This window comes from Protopterus annectens, chromosome 12.part0, assembly GCF_019279795.1.
Source record: "Protopterus annectens isolate FY-2018-M chromosome 12.part0, PAN1.0, whole genome shotgun sequence".
In the NCBI taxonomy this organism is placed as follows: Eukaryota; Metazoa; Chordata; order Ceratodontiformes; family Protopteridae; genus Protopterus; species Protopterus annectens.
In genome coordinates, this window is record NC_056746.1 from 1470033720 (window position 1) to 1470050576 (window position 16857).

A 16857-nucleotide genomic window follows, 5' to 3' on the forward strand; every position below is an offset into this window, starting at 1 on the left:
TCAGTCCCTCTTACTCTTAGACAGCAATTTCCTCCTCTTATTGTAAAGCCTGTTAATGGCAGTTGTCCACCAGGCAGGTGTTTTTTTTCCTTGAGGAGATTGTTTAGGTCCTATCAGGTACAGCCAAGTTGATGCAGTTATACAGGTGTTTGTGTAAAGCATTGGTGTAGGAGCTCGGCATAGTTGCCAGTTCTATTTGAGGGAGGAGGTGCAGTGAAGCTATTTATACCATCCCATAAGAGGTTATAATCTGCTTCGGAAAAGTTTTTTAGTTTAGTTGCTGCTAGAGGGGGGTCAGGTGTGATGGTTACTTTGAATGAGACAGATTTGTTGTCAGTAGTAAACATAGTACAATACATAATGATTTTCGAATAAGGTGTTGAATTGTCATGAACAAATAATGACATTTATCACACTTGACTCTGTTTAAAAGGGATGTCAATTCATGGAGTCTTATTTTGTGAGCTTACTAAATTAGTAGTACAGCTATTTTGAAAAGTGTCTGATTTGGAAGATTTTTTCATGAGGCTGTTGCTGAGAAGACCTAACCCTAACCCTAACCCTAATGTGGGGAAAACAGTGGATGGCCTCAGGTACACAGAGGGTATCAAATGGGGATGGTTTGACAACAAACAATAAATAAGAAATGATGCATAAGGGAGGGAGCACACCTGCATAATCCGCTGCCAGGCCAGCACAGAAGGCAACAACTCACCTAGTTGGTTAATGATATAGGCCATTGTTCCACAGCAGGTCAGATGTCTGGGTCCAACCAGTGAAGTGCCTCTAACAGCCATGCCAGAATTCATGTATTGTTCCCTATAAGGCATTTAGCTGTTGACACATGCTAGAACGGGTCCTCACATGGGATATGATCTATCATTTCATTCCTAGTCTTATACATTGTGTTTGGGGGGTCCAGCTTGGTAGCTGTGCCATTACAGACACAATCATCTGAGAAGTCTGGTTTGTCTGCAGTACTAATCTCTCCACCAGTAGCAGAACCAATGGCTAAAGACTTTTTTCCTGGAGAGATAAAGATGGTAGAGACGTGAGTTTATAGCACAGTGCCTTCCATACAGATGTAATAAACTACGTCTACAACTATCTCCACATTTTATTTTACATTTGTTTACTGGGAAAGTCCGACTGGAACATCCACAGGACCGCATTCTGTTTGCATAGGATTAAGGAAAAACTCTGATTCAAGTGGATGGGAAGCCTTTTTCAGTGAATGGGGTATTCTCAGAGAGACATACCTGTCCCTCCAACATATCCAGTTAATGTTCCAAGCAAAGTATGGGTCTAGATCTGGCAGTTCTAGTACTGCTTCTTTGTAAATATTAAACTGGTTCATCAGAGCAGCATCCAGGGATGTATTAGTATGACAGACATAGCTCACCCATCAACATTTTGCAGGAGACCACGTATAGTGATATAGCATTTGAGGCAATACGCATTTGATATGTTATGAAAGCTGTGCATTCTTTTTCTTTGTTGTATGACAATTCATCAGCCAGAACTGACTGTGTTTCGATGTGTTTGAAACTTTATTTAATTGACATTTGATTAGTGGAAAAGTCTGACTGGGTCCTGTGGTACACATTTTCAGTGTATGCCCAGGGAGAAAAACTCCAGATACATACGGTTAACAGAATGAAAAACTCGACAGACCTAATAAAGTCATAACATTCAAGCACATAATTTGAAAAACACATTAGTTTGTCATAATAAAAATTCAACAGACATTAAAGTCATAATGTTCAAATATAAAGTATATGGAAAGCCTGATAACAGGAAGATGCATCATTATTTACATAACAGATGATTATCGTAATGATTATGTATCTCCTAGAGGTCATGAAATATGGTAACACAGTATACTGGTGAAGGCGTAAGATAATACGAGTAGAGAAGGGTAGGGTGTGATAGAGGAGATAGTAGAAATATATGTAAACAAACTATGAATGTAACCTCGGGGGAGTATCTGTTGAGGAAGGGAGGGTAGGGTAAGTTAGTAGTCGGGACAGAGAGAGTAGTGGTACAAAAGGTATAAGAGTGTGTGCATGTGACTTATATGTGTCCATATGACTTATGTGTATGCATGACTTTTAAAGATACAGCTATTTAATGTATATGACATGTTCATATGCTGAATGATGGTATAAATATATATCCACACATTTCTCAGGTGGAATAATGATGTATGTGTATTTTAAATCAGAACCTGAACAAAATACATGTTTTCTCTTCCATAAGACCTAGTATGAGAATACTATTTATTTCATTTAAGTTAATATGTATCAGAAGTCATCAGATAGCACAAATAAGACACCAGTGTGTGTGTGAGTGTGTGTGTGGGGGGTCATGGCTACATGTGAGATAACTGCCAACCCATTACATTTTGTTAAACCTGTTCTTCCATTGTCGCTCTCAAAAATCAAGCACACTCATTTACATAGGAGTCCCACTGTCTGCAGCTGCCTTTCAGATGGAATCTCTGAAATTGCCTTACAATGCCTCTCCTTACCTATTGAAAACACTCACTCATTGTTATTCAACTACCCTCACATGTTATGATTTCTGAAGTCATTCAGAGACATTTGAATGTTGTTTCCTGCTAAAATACGGAGATGTCAACCCTGCACTTCAGAAGAAATGTTTATTTTTTATTTTTATTTTATTTTTATTTTACATTTGTTAACCGGGCTAGTCTGGCTGGATACATGTCCATTTTCAGCAGAGGCCCGAGGAGAAAAGCTCCACTATTAGACTAAGACAATACATGAGGAATACTTTACTAAATAGATCAATCTTTTTTAACAAAAGAACAAAAACAAAACAAAACAAAAATGTACAAGGACAAAATACAGTTTGTCTTGACTAACTTAACTAGGTTACAGTAAGATTATAATCAAAGTTCACATCATGTGGCTGAGGAGATAAGCTCAGGCACCAAAATATACAGTTGAGTTAAGGATATCTGAAGTGTAGGTACATAAAATTAATCATTGGTCAGAAGGTAGAGGACAGAAATGGTAATTAACAGAGTGAAAGAAAGCTAGTAGTTAGAAGTGTTAAAAAAAGCAAGTTAGAAGGTAAGGAGGTATATTGGTAGTAAAGTTAAGGGAAAAAAGGGATAGGAGGAAAAAGAAAAGTGTGGGTAGAGTAAGTTTAGATAGGGTAATGGTATTTTATCAAGTTAAATGTTAAGAAAGTAAAGTTAAAAAGGAGAGTGAGGTATATAGGCAATGAGATAAGGGAAAAGGGTGAAGGACCAGAGAAGGGGGCTAAAAATGTTAGTCTAGGTAAGAATGGGAGAGTAAAGAATGAAAGTAGCAGACTGTTCAGAGTAATGACCAGTAGTATGCTCAGTCAGGATTAGAGCAGGGGCAAAGCCAGTGGATTAGTAGGTGGTTTTTTATCTGTTTTTTGAAAAGGTGACATGATGTTAGGGAGGTCAGTTCAGTGGGAAGTTTATTCCAGTATGTTGGTGTTCTCTTGTAATCTTACTTACATCAAATACCTTCCCAGGCATTCATTTCCATTTGAATCCTGAGAGCTGATTTGTTCCTTAATATTTGTCACCTCCACGGGGTGCTTTCTTTCTGTACTTCAGCTGTGCCTTTGGATATGCACATGCCTACTCCAAGGCATCTTTCTCACTTCTTGATAATAGTGCATTTATGAAAAATGAGTCATGGCCAGTACACTGTGTGTAATCATTTGGTTTCTGTCCACCCAACAGATTCGTTTGGTTTCTGATCACCCAACAGATTCAATTTATTTATTTTACTTTTTTTAAACCAGGGCTTGTTTTCAACTTCATCCAAAGTGGTCACAACGGATTGATTTCTATACGGCATAGTCAGTCAAAGTAAAAATGTAGACCATTTGTTGAAAAGGCATACATGTATGTGTTAGTAGTACTCTAGTATACGTAGTGAACGCAATACTACAAAATGACATTTGCATATATACAACATACACAAGTCACTGGGGAAAAAGAAATCGGGTGTAAAGAAGAGGGTGGGGACGGGATTATGAGAGAGGAGGGGCAAATGATGCAGGGAGAGAGAATTTAATACATAAACACTTGAGAAAGAAAACAGTTTCATTACATTTGACAATGAAGTCCCTTTGAATGCAACAAAGTATTCAGTAGCTTACTAGCTGACAAGGTGTTGGGGTGTGTGTGTGTGTGTGTGTGTGTGTGTGTGTGTGTGTGTGTGTGTGTGTGTGTGTGTGTGTGTGTATATGTGTGTACATACACATATATTATGTGAACTCCATATCTATATTTCCATATAAATCTTCGTTCTACACATGTATGTTTGGGAAGTCTGTTTATTTACAATACATATATATATATATATATATATATATATATATATATATATATATATATATATATATATATTTTGTTACCAAGAGTGCCCGACTGAGCTGGTGGCCCATTTTCAGAGGAGACCCAGGGAGAAAAGGTCTACGTTATACAAAGAACACGTAATAAAAATATGGAAAGTATGAATATGAATAAGTTTAAAAATACATTAAATAATACAACAGTTTATACAAAGCTTAGGGATAAGGTAGTTGGTTAAAACAGCACAAGACATGGTAGGTGTTTAGAGAGAGTTCAACAAAAAATTCCTGTGACTTGTAGATTTATATATATATATATATATATATATATATATATATATATACATTGTCATTTCACACAAGTCCCTACTTTTGGCTTACACGTTTGCTCTGACATAGTACAATCCATAATGATTTTCAGATAAGGTGCTGCAGTCTTATGAACAAATGACATTTATTGCACTTAACAGCTCTGCTTCAAAAAAGGGATGGCAATTCATGTAATCTTATTTTGTGAGCTTACTAAATTAGTAGTACTGCTATTCTGAACAGCTTCTGATTTGGAAGCTTTCTACAAGAGTCTGTTGCTGAGTGAATGATAAATATGCTTGCAAGTGTACAACTAAGACAAGCTGCATAAAGCAATCATAACAGAAATTAGTAGGTCACATAAGAGGCTTGGGTGGGGGTTGTTGAGAAGAAACAAAACCATTTCATTTTTCAGCTTGGCATTACATAAAATGGTTCAGGTTATGCTACAACAGAATTACTATGCAAAAATAACTATATGAACAGCCAGAAAGCAATCCAAATTAAATATATTACTGTGCATGTTTTAAGAAATTGATAATATTGCCTTGAGATGCCGGAATTAGTCATTTGAAAGTATGTACATGTACTCCTATTTGTCTTAAACTGTAATATAATCCTGTCATTGTTTAAGTAAGCGTTCCCTGCAGGACTATCAGCAGCCACAGTCTCTCTTATAATACCTCCTGCCTGTTAGAATTAATCCTCCTACTTTGTCTCTATACTTACTTTCCCTTTACTGTTATTAACCTCTCACCTAATACTCCCCCCCCTCCCGCTTGCAAATTACATATCTATTTTTCTTACCTCTACCACCCCTAGTCTCTCTAAACCCCTTTAGGTAGATCTTACTTACCTTACCTGCTATAACCATTCTATCTAGTCTCTCTAAAACCCTTTATGGTAGATCCTACCTACCTTTCCTGCAATACCATTTTACCTATTTTTTCCTTCACTTACCTTGCTCCAGGATATTAGCCTTTAACCCATTCTGATTTCATCTTACCTCTGTTACTCCTGAACCTATTTCTTTGTCTCTGTATCAGCTCTTAGACAGCTCTCCTTTCACTCTGCTAACTTAATCTCTCAACTCCTAGGTACCTTACTTTAGATTTAACTCCCTCTTCACTGATTGTTCTCCCTCAAAACCTGTCTGTGTCTGAACCCACTCCGTTTGCCCTGTGGGCTCACTCTGCTCCCCTACCCTACCCCCAATTCCCACCCACCCCCAGTGATCCTAATCTTATACTTCCTACACCACACCCCCTCACTCCTCTAACCAATTAATCACTCCAAACAATTTTCTTCACCTATCCACACCCTCCTCTCTACTATCTCTACTTATAGTACTATTTCCCAAATAGCACTACTCCTCCCTCTTCCTAAGTCTCTGCCATTCCTACCAGTCCTTATTATCTTATCCCTCTCGACCTCCTTTGTATTTGTATACGTGTATATATATATATATATATATATATATATATATATATATATATATATAAGTATACTTATATATCATAATATGCATACTACTGTAAAAGTTACCCTAACCTACTTAATACTCTTAACCATATATTTACCTGTCCTGACCTCAGCCTATCTCCTAACCTATTATGAAAAGTCCAATCTCTCCCTCCACAATCTCCCTCCAAAACAAACAACCACTCCTGATACTTCTCACTCCCATACACACATTAACATCATCTCCACTCCCTGCTATATATCACCTCAATACCATCGATACACACACATTAAGTATAACAACCTTTTAATAAAAAAATGGAAACTTCTAATTAACTACTCACACAACCCAATATCTAAACCACAAAGCCCTACCTTAAAGGATGGGGACATACACCCTAATCCTGGCCCAACCAATGCATCTACAGGAAATATTCACTGCATGACTTCCCCTAACCTGTCAACCTTAACCAAATTCTCTAACTCTCTACTTATAGCACATCTCAATATCTGCAGTATCAATAACAAAATTGCCCACCTTCATGCTCTCCTTCATATTCACTCCTTCGACATTTTCTGCCTAACAGAAACATGGTTAAAACCTGGAACTAAGGATCATGAAATTATCCCCCCTGGCTATAACATATTGAGACAAGACCGATTAAAACATAAGGGTGGGGGAGTAGCACTCCTCTATAAAAGTGGCCTACAGATCTCCTCTATAAATGATAACCCACCTTTGGACAGTAAGGCTGAAGTCCTTATCTCCATACTTCAAATCAATCCTAATAAATCCCTCTATGTGATCTGTATCTACCTACCCCATGGTAATAACAACACTATAATAGAAGATATTCTTAGCTGAGTGTCCTTAACTTACCCACAAGAAACTATAATACTAGGTGACTTTAACACAGACTGGAAAACCTTCAACACTAATAACCCTCCCGCACATATTAATCTCCATGGCTTTATTCAAACTATCAACTCAACTACCAGAATCAACAAACCAACCAAAAAAGACAGCACCTTATACTGGATACTTATAAATAAACTACCTCATACTTATAATGTAGGAACCTTACCAGATGATCTAAGCGATCATACTCTAACTTATATAATAAGACAAAGGAATGACATCTCTATCACCCCTACCTACAGGATTTTATGAACAAATAAACAGTTTAACCCTGTACTATTCCAAAACGAACTCAATGCATGTGACTGGAAACCTCTAAAAATACTCCCACTAGATGAGGCTGCCAAATATTTTAACTCTAAATTTCTAGCAATCCTAGATGTGCATGCACCTAAACCATGATGTGCATGCACCTAAACGATGATGTGTATGCACCTAAACATGATGTGCATGCACCTAAACCATGATGTGCATGCACCTAAACCATGATGTGCATGCACCTAAACGATCTATTAGAATAAAATCCAAACCAGCCCCCTGGCTAACAAAAGAGACAAGACAAAAAATTCTACTTAGAAACAAAGCTTGGGCTAAATGGAGAACTAATAGAACCTCCCCTGAACAACAAACCTTTAGACAGCTAAGAAACACTACTAAAAAAGCTACACTCTCTGACAAAAACAACTACTATTGTAAGCTACAACAAACACACCAGAACAATCCTCAAAAATCTTGGACTAACATTAATAGGCTCCTCAACCCTGGTCACTCTAGCACACCAGCCCCTCATGATGCTGATCAAAATACCCCAAATCAAATAGCCAACAACTTCAACACCTACTTTACAGAAACTATACAATCCCTAGCTTGCCAACTTTCCACTGATAACACAAGGCTCCCATCTTCCTTAGCTGGATCTTTACCAACATTTACATTTCAACCTATCTCAACCACTTTCATCTATAAAATCTTACTAAAACTTAAGCCTTGCACTCCTTCAGCCGACCAATTACCTTCTGAATATTTACAAATAGCAGCCAAAGTTATAGCCTTCCCCATATCCATCCTACTTAACAGAACCATTAATGAAGGAATCATTCCAGACATCTGGAAAATCTCCCACATCATCCCCCTACATAAAGGTGGTAAATCCAACAACTACTCTAATTATAGACCAATAGCTCTGCTATCACCTTTAGCTAAAGTCATGGAAAAGTGCATTCACCACCAGCTACTAGACCACCTAACTAAACATGACATACTGGCTAAGTGCCAGCATGGCTTTAGGCCATTTCATAGCACTACCACCGCTCTGCTATCTTTCACTGACTCCATTTATAAGAATCGTAATAACAACATCCTCTCTTCTGCTCTCTTCATCAACGTTTCAAAGGCTTTTGATATGGTTAATCATCCACTGCTTATAAATACTCTTGAACTTCTTGCTGTAGATACCCCAGCTATACAATGGTTCAAATCTTACCTTAACAATAGGCAACAGGCAGTTCTCTGGAAAAATAAACTTTCATCCCACCTGCCAGTCACCCTTGGAGTTCCCCAGGGCTCCATTTTAGGACTTCTTCTTTTTTCACTATTCATCAACGACCTTCATGTAGCAGTCCCTGAAGCTACCTGCATTCAATATGCCGATGATTCCACACTTATATGTTCTGCCAACTCCACTTCTGATCTGCACTCTCTAACTCAAAAAGTATTCAACTCAGTAGAAGACTGGTTCCGGAAACGCTGTCTCCTTTGAAACGCCAAAAAAAACAAGCTTCTACTCTTCACACCTACCAATAGGCCCTCTCCCATAAACTTCTCTATTAAATCTAACAATGGTACCCTCATCTTTCCTGATCCTACTACTAAACTATTAGGAGTTACAATTGACAACAACCTCAACTTCGATAACCATATAAATAACACCATTCAAACAGTGAACAGAAAAATGGGCTCATTATATTGAATCAAATCCTTCTTAACTCCCATAGCTAGAACCACTATTGCCCACTCTCACTTAGTGTCAACTCTTCTCTATGCTTCTCCTATTTATACTAATCTAAAGAAAAATAATCTTCTCAAACTGTTTAACTCCTATAACAATATTGCCAGATTTGCCACTGGCAATGCATTTTGAACATACCACTGTCTGAATCTAAAGCAGCTAGACTGGCTTGAACTCCCTAACGTGCTAACTTATTCCCAACTCACGATTGCTCATAAAATATTTTACCAACCAAATAATACTCCAATACTTGCTGACCTCATTACCCCTTATAATAATCTAAATTCCCTACGCTCTTCGAGCAAACTACGTGCTAGCATAACTAAGTCCAATAACTTGTCAGGCGACAGCCTATTCTCCAATACTGCTGGGAAACACTGGAACCATCGACCTACCAACCTAACACTACTACCTTCACTGTCACTCTTTAAGCAAAAACTCAAAAGTCACCTAAAATCACTCTGGTTATGCCCCTGCACTAACCCAGATTAATTTACTACCTATCCTATTTGTATCTTCTTACTGCCTATGGATACATAATCATACTCTACATACTCCTCTGTATGCTAAAATCTGGTCATTGTAAAACTTATATAACCACAAGTATTTATGCTAACTACAATGAACTGTAGTGTATCTTTACGTATCATATGATTACATGACTGATATATGACTTTGTACTCACCTTTTTAGTATTGTACTTTTTAATAACCTTCTTCTTTATTTCAAATACGTATTATTTTATTTGTTATACAATTGGATATTTCATTTTGTGCTATGTTGGAGCTTTTCTGCCCGGGCCTCTACTGAAAATGGAAATATATCCAGTTGGACTAGCCCGGTCAACAAATGTAAAATAAAAAATAAATAAATAAATATTGGACAAAACTGTGGAATGATATTTGTGCATGTTTTTTTTTTTGTTTTTCTTAACCCCAAAAGCCTGAGAAAGTGCTAGTCAAACGTAAGGAGTGAAGAAAAGTATGAAGAAAGAGGTTTAGTGGAACACAAGGCTGTGATTTGTTTGACTATTGTCATGCAAATTTGAACCTAGCCAAGTTGGCAATATGAGACTCTGGCTCATTGAAGGAGGGCAGATGGGCGGAGAAACATGGTCAGGAACTGCAACTAACAAAACTGCACTTTGTAAACATTCTTTTTTATCTCAGTAATTTGTTAACACTTTTGCAAGATTTTTTCAGAGAATGTGTAGTACATTACTAGCAACAACATTTGTAAAACTCAATGCAAACCAGTCAGCACCACACGATCTGCAGACTCTTAAACTTGGCAGTTTTTTTCAGGTTTTCCATGTTAAGTGAATGGAAGTCTTATCTGACAACAAATGGTAAGGCTACTTTTTCTCACAATCAGGGCTGTCATACTGCATTTTGAGACAGATCTCTCATCAGGATGTCTGCTCCTATGAGGACAAACTAGGATAAAAAAAAATAAAATTAGGAATGAATACTTATTTTGTGGCACACAGCTTTGAGAGGTGCAGAAATTCATGACTAGATAAAAAATATATGTTTTTTCAACATTTGCCCGTAGTGGTCCTTTAATGTTTATTTTTGATTGTATCTATACAGGATTATTTCTGGGATATTTGTGAGTTTGCTATCTGTTTCTGGTGTCTATACAATAGCCTGCCTAGCAGATAACCTCAGGCAGTATAAACTGTTTTATCAGTTTAGAGGCTTAGCTTATTAAATGTTGATTTATCTACATGAATCTCTACAGTATGGTGAGATTAATGGCATGTTCTAGTCATCTGTAATGATTGTAAAGACACTGTAAACTTAAGTGGCTGATGGCTGAATTATTTGCATTCCTCTGCCTATAGCTTGTGTCTAGTCACAACTTTGTTAGCTTATACAGTATTAGCACTTTCAGGAAATGCATGGTAATAAAAACATTTTATTATATCAAGTTTCTAAGATATACAAGTAATATTTCAAATGTGTCCCTGGTTTTGGGCCTTTGTTCCCCCCATATATTTTGGCTTTTTCCAGATGTCTTGTGCTGCACAGTTGAATGATATGGCTGAGTGTCAAGTGCATTTTACAAGAAAGTGAGTGTCAAGTGCATTTTACAAGGAGCTGAGAGCTTCAGTGGAAGAGAAGTTTAGTGCTGCTTATATGAAAAGTCTGTTTACAATGTCAACTGTTGTTTAGCAAATTATATCACTAATATTGTGGTAAAGTATTTGAAAGCTTAGCAGCACAACAGGGACTATACTTGTTTTTAATGCAGAAGGCTGTGGGTTCTTCTCCCACACCATGCAGACTGAGTGCTGGTATTGCAATGCCCTTTTGATTGCTGATTATTTGGTCCATTTTAAGGGGGGTGCGGTTCTGTACTCCTGAGTGTGCCCTCCTTTGTATGAGATGCCTATTAACTATGAACATGTCGGTTTGTCAGTCATTTCATACTGCAATACTACCAGCTTACCAATTTTTTTTAATGTAACATCAGCAATTTAACTCTTCATGGGCAGCAGGGACTGAATTTGTAGATGAAACACTGAAATGTAAAGTTCTTTGCCAGTAGCAACCTCTTACATTTCTTTTTAATGTGGAATTATTCAGATTATTTTTACTTCTGCAGAGATTGTGCTTATTGCCTGATATTGGTGGATTGCAATGTCAGATGTCTGAGCGTCCTTTTATGTTTGAAATTTTCTGCAATGAGTGGTTTTTGTCATTATTGGTTCATGCATTTTGTTTCATTGCTTACTGAAAGCATGTTCAAAACTACACATTCTAACAAGTGGTGCTGTATTATACAAGGAATATAATTAAGCAATAACCGACGACTTGGTGTGGTATATTGAAGATTTACCCATGGTTGGCGTGGTTTAATCATGAGGACGAAGCCCGAGTGATTAAATAAAGCCAACCGTGGGTAAATTTCAATATACCACAACCACGGAGTTAGTTATTGCTATTATACAATGACATTATTTAAGAAAAATAAACTTATTTTTCTTAAATAATGTCTTTGTATAATGGCACATTAGTATTCTTCTGCCGGTGGAGGTATACTGCTTCCTTGTGTTGATGTACTGTGCATGCGTATGGGACTTCTGTTCCTATGCATATCCAGTACATCAGTGCTTTGAAATGGAAGCAATGGAGAAAAGAAAGTCACTGTTGCTCCATTTTTTTTTTTTTTTTAGTTATTAAAAAAAAAGGTTTTAGACACTTTATACCAATGGAATGAAGTCCGGGCAACCGGACCTTTTTCCGTTGGTATATTGTAGGATTTACAATGGGCACATTGGCCAATCAGTGTGCAGATTTTGGAATATTAATGGAGGGTCATTGTATAATTTAATATAATCAGGAAGTTGATTCAAAGGACATATATGCATGGCCCTAAAAATGTGTACAAGGAGCCTGTGGTTTGAAAATGGCCAAAGATAAACGTAATCCATCACTGACCAGATGGATTTAATTGGCATGTGAGTTTTAATGCCATTTCAATGAGTTTCAAGGCAGAGAAGTTTACTGGACATGCTAAGTCTATTTTCATTGTGAGATTGTAGTGTTTGTTTAGCAAATGGCTATCATTTTTTGTGTTATTTTATGTCAATTTCTGTAATCAGTGTAGAAGTAAATAAGAAAGTAGTATGCAACAGGATTGAACAGTGTTTATGGTAACTGTGGAGAAATAGCCAAATCATGAACACTGGAATGGCTAGGGCTGCTTTGGATGGGTAGGAGGTTGCCACAAAAGGAGCTGTTGTGGGGGCCCAATGCCAATTGACAGTAATTGCAGTATATGAACCAATCAATAGCTGTGTAGTGGGTTTGTTTATGGACGACAACATTCTGCATAATCTGGAGTAGTTGGCTTCTCTTTTATGTTTTAAATGTTTGTGGACTGACAGGTATGATCAGAAAAATCCCCACAAAAAGTATGTTTTATTTTGGGGGGGCAAGGGGTGGCAAACTCAAAAACCACACTGGGTGGCAAAAACTCTAGCTACTCCACTGGGCCCACCTAGCTGCTAGTTGATAAAGTCGACTGCTAGCAATAAATAACTGCAATGACTTGAGAAATCCAGATCAACTTTTGATCTGACATTGCAGGTTTTCTACATTTGAAAAGCAAGTACAGAATTGTTTACTGGGCCGTTCCCATGTCACAAACGAGCAACAATTTTTTTCTCTTTCAGATGACAAGGTTGTAAGACGTAGTGTTTTCCTTGTATTTTGCAATATGCTTTTGTGAAATGTTTGACTTTAGTGCTTGTGGATACCTGTGGGCATTAGTGAAGGGGTCGCTTGGGTGAAATGTTTCATTTTAGTGCTTTTGCATTTCATGACACATTATACTTCTTTTATTTATTGATATAAAAGTCATCTTAAGAGAAGTTGAATAAAAATGTGTTAGAATGATGGATATTTATTTTATTTTACATTTGTTTACCAGGAGAGTCCGACTGGGCAAAAAGCCCATTTTCAGCAGAGGCCCAGGGAGAAAAGCTCCATAAGACACAAACAATAGACTTAACGCTCTGTAAGACACAAACAATAGACTTGTAAGCATTACATAAAAAATAATGGTACATTCAACAATACAGAAATGTTGGTATAGTTGTTGATAATACATAATGTTTGTAGGGCAGTTGAGGTAAAGCAATATGATAAAACAACAATATTCATAAATTTAGAGAAGAGAACAACTGAAAGGACAAAGGTAGGTTTTCTATAAATTTACATTTCCAAAAAGGTAGGTATTACCAACAGATACCAGAACAGACATATTACCAACAGATACCAGAGTAGGCATAATTATTTGGGGCTGTGCTAGTGCAGACTTTGGGAGGAAACTGGTGTTAGTCAGGGTGTAATCTGTGTATCAACCTGAGGAAGACTGATACAGTAGGTAGGAGAAGAAAAGATTTGTACTTTCTGGGATGAGCTTGAACTAAAAAGGATGATGTAGCTTTGTATTCAGATAAGGATATAAGTGGAGCTGTGTTAGTGGTGGGAGTTGGAGATCTGAGATTGCTAGGGGAGAGTGAGTGAAGTCTAATGTACAGAAATTGCTTTGGCATATGGTTATCCTGGGCCTGTTCAGGTACAGTGCCAAGAACTGAATAAGTGTGACTGAAGATGGTTTTTGAAGCTGGGCTTGCTGTTCAGGATCCTGATATCTGGAGGAAGGGTGATGATTGTGATCAGGTGATGAGGATAATGATGTGTAGTTACTATAAAACTTCACTTTTAAATGAATTGAAGATTGGAGTTGTTGAAAATAATGTTGCTTGATTACTTACTGTATGAGTAAATGTGTTTTCAGCTGCTAATATAACCACAGACATACTGCCCAACCTTTCTAAGGAGGGTTTATGTGATCTCTTTCCTAGGCCAGAGCACTTTTTCAGAATGAGAGCCAGTTGTTGATGTACTCATGATGAAAATGAAGTAATCACATTTTTACAAATTTTCACATGGCACAACCTTTAATATAACCATGCAGTATGTTCTGTTATTAAATAATCATTTCATGACCACTATACATTTAAAAATTGTATTTTTTATGTTTCCTTGTTTTGCAGTCAGTGTTCTTTGCCTTATAATTACCATTAAATATACGTTTCTTATGTACAGGGCAAAGAATCAGACTTGTGTAGACCAGGGACCTCCTCTGGGACCTATGATTTCAGCCCCTCTCTTAGCCCTCATCCCTCTCCATCCACCCAGCATTCTCCAAAGCTAAGAGACCAGCATGGTATCAACAAAACTGTACAGTTTCTACGCCCGCAGTATGTCTTATACACAGACACAGAGTTGGAGCAGTCAAGAAACATCTTTTTTTGAAAAGCAGTGTGCTGGACAAGAAGGAGATGATACCTTTTCCAAAGATCTACACTGTTGATTAATCAGAAATACAGTGACCAGCATGATTTCCATTAAGAGAGCATCTGGGGATGACTTCCAGTACCCATGCAGCTGTAAACTCACTGTTTTGGCAAAGCATCTCATAGAGTACTACCCAATGCTGCAGGCCAAATCTGCACCCAGTGGAGCTCAGTAGGCATGTCAATAGTCTGCTATTCACTTTTCCAAATACAGCACTGTATACTTGCCCACCAAAGTATAAACATCTGATACAGGTGTTAGGAGGTGTTTTATATGTGAATCAGGTCAACATGTGTCTGTATCTACTAATTTCTGGATTCTATTTTATTAAATGAGATTTGTGACACTAACACATTTGTTTGTCTGTTTCTTGTTATGAGTCAGTGAAGAAGCAGGTGTTTGAAAAGGGTTCAGAATATGACTACCCCCAAAAAGGAGCAGGGAGTGACCCCCTTCACGAAAGAGACCATGACACTTAGCTTTAAAAAATAGATAGGAGATGTCCACTGATGAGACTGATGACTCTACCAAGTCTGTGATAGAGAGGTCACCACAATGTAGCACCCCAGAGCTTGACCAGTTGGATGGTAAGAACACAAACTAAAACATAGTGTTTTTGTATAAATGCAACTTCTACAAAGAAAACATTAAATTTCACAGTATGTGTTAATTGCAATTACAGATAGTTTAAAGAAACAGGCAAGACATTAGACAACCCTACACGAGATGTACAAAAGCAAGGCCAGACCCAACAAGAAGGATGTTTCACAGCTCCTGGACCTTGAATTACAAGCAAGACATGCTTTCATTGACTCTGTTGTTACTAAGGAACAGGACAAGCCTACCAAGATTCTTCAACCATATCCTTGCTTCAGGGCACTGGATCAGGTAAGCAAATGTGCTCATTTTAAGTAGACATATATGTAACCAAATTCTAAATGAGATGTGATGTAGCAATATCAGCTGAGTCACAAAAATGAATGCAGAATGAAAGACGCAAAATGTATTATTTTTGTATACCCACAAAAATATTAAAACTGTTGATCTTTTCTGGCTAATCCTTACTTACCCAGCTATAACTTTATATATATGTAGATATATATATATATATATATATATATATATATATATATATATATATATATTTGACATTGCTCTCTCTCTCTCTCTCTCTCTCTGTCTCTCTATCTCTCTCTCTCTGTGTGTGTGTGTGTGTGTGTGTGTGTGTGTGTGTGTGTGTGTGTGTGTGTGTGTATGTCAGCTTATGGATGACCTCCAATAGATCCTTGATCGAGGGAAATCCTGTTTAACTGATTTACAGACCTGCTGGGGGACCTTTTATGAGAAGGCACAGTTTTATGCCGTATTCAGAAAGCTCATTAAGCCATTGTTGCTGGACAAAGGTAATTATTAGCTCTTATTTGCTTCTATGTTCTTGTTTGCTTCTGCAAACTTGGGCTTATACAGTCATACCGTAGGTAACATTCTGAGTATGGATAATAAGTACCTCATACTGGGGTTGTCAGACATATAGAAAGTATCAATGTGATCATGTATTTCAATTCATTTTTTCATGGCATCTACTCTACAACATACATTTCCAGTTCAGTCTTGACTATTGAGACTGGGCTACCACCACACAATAATTACCTGAAACCTATCAAAAAATTAAACTCTGATAGGTCTCAAAGTGTTTATCACTGAAAATACTTTACTGCATGCAAACAAAACTCCAGTGTAAATACACTTTGATTTAGATATATTGTGAGTATAGAAAATGGTATTGAATTTCAATACTTTTATTGGCATTGTATCAAAATGTAAAATTTCCTGTATCATGACATCACAACCTGCTAAATGTATAAAAATAAATTTGAACTACCCTGTGGTTTTGAAAACAACTGCACACCATAAATCAG

At 37.2% G+C, this 16857-nt stretch overlaps 1 protein-coding gene across 1 annotated transcript in view; it reads right to left on the bottom strand.

The window, feature by feature from the left end:
• Positions 1-16857, bottom strand: part of LOC122816300 (carbonic anhydrase-related protein 10-like) — a 1457855-nt gene that overhangs the window by 913397 nt on the left and 527601 nt on the right. The gene's annotated exons all lie outside the window — the stretch shown is intronic.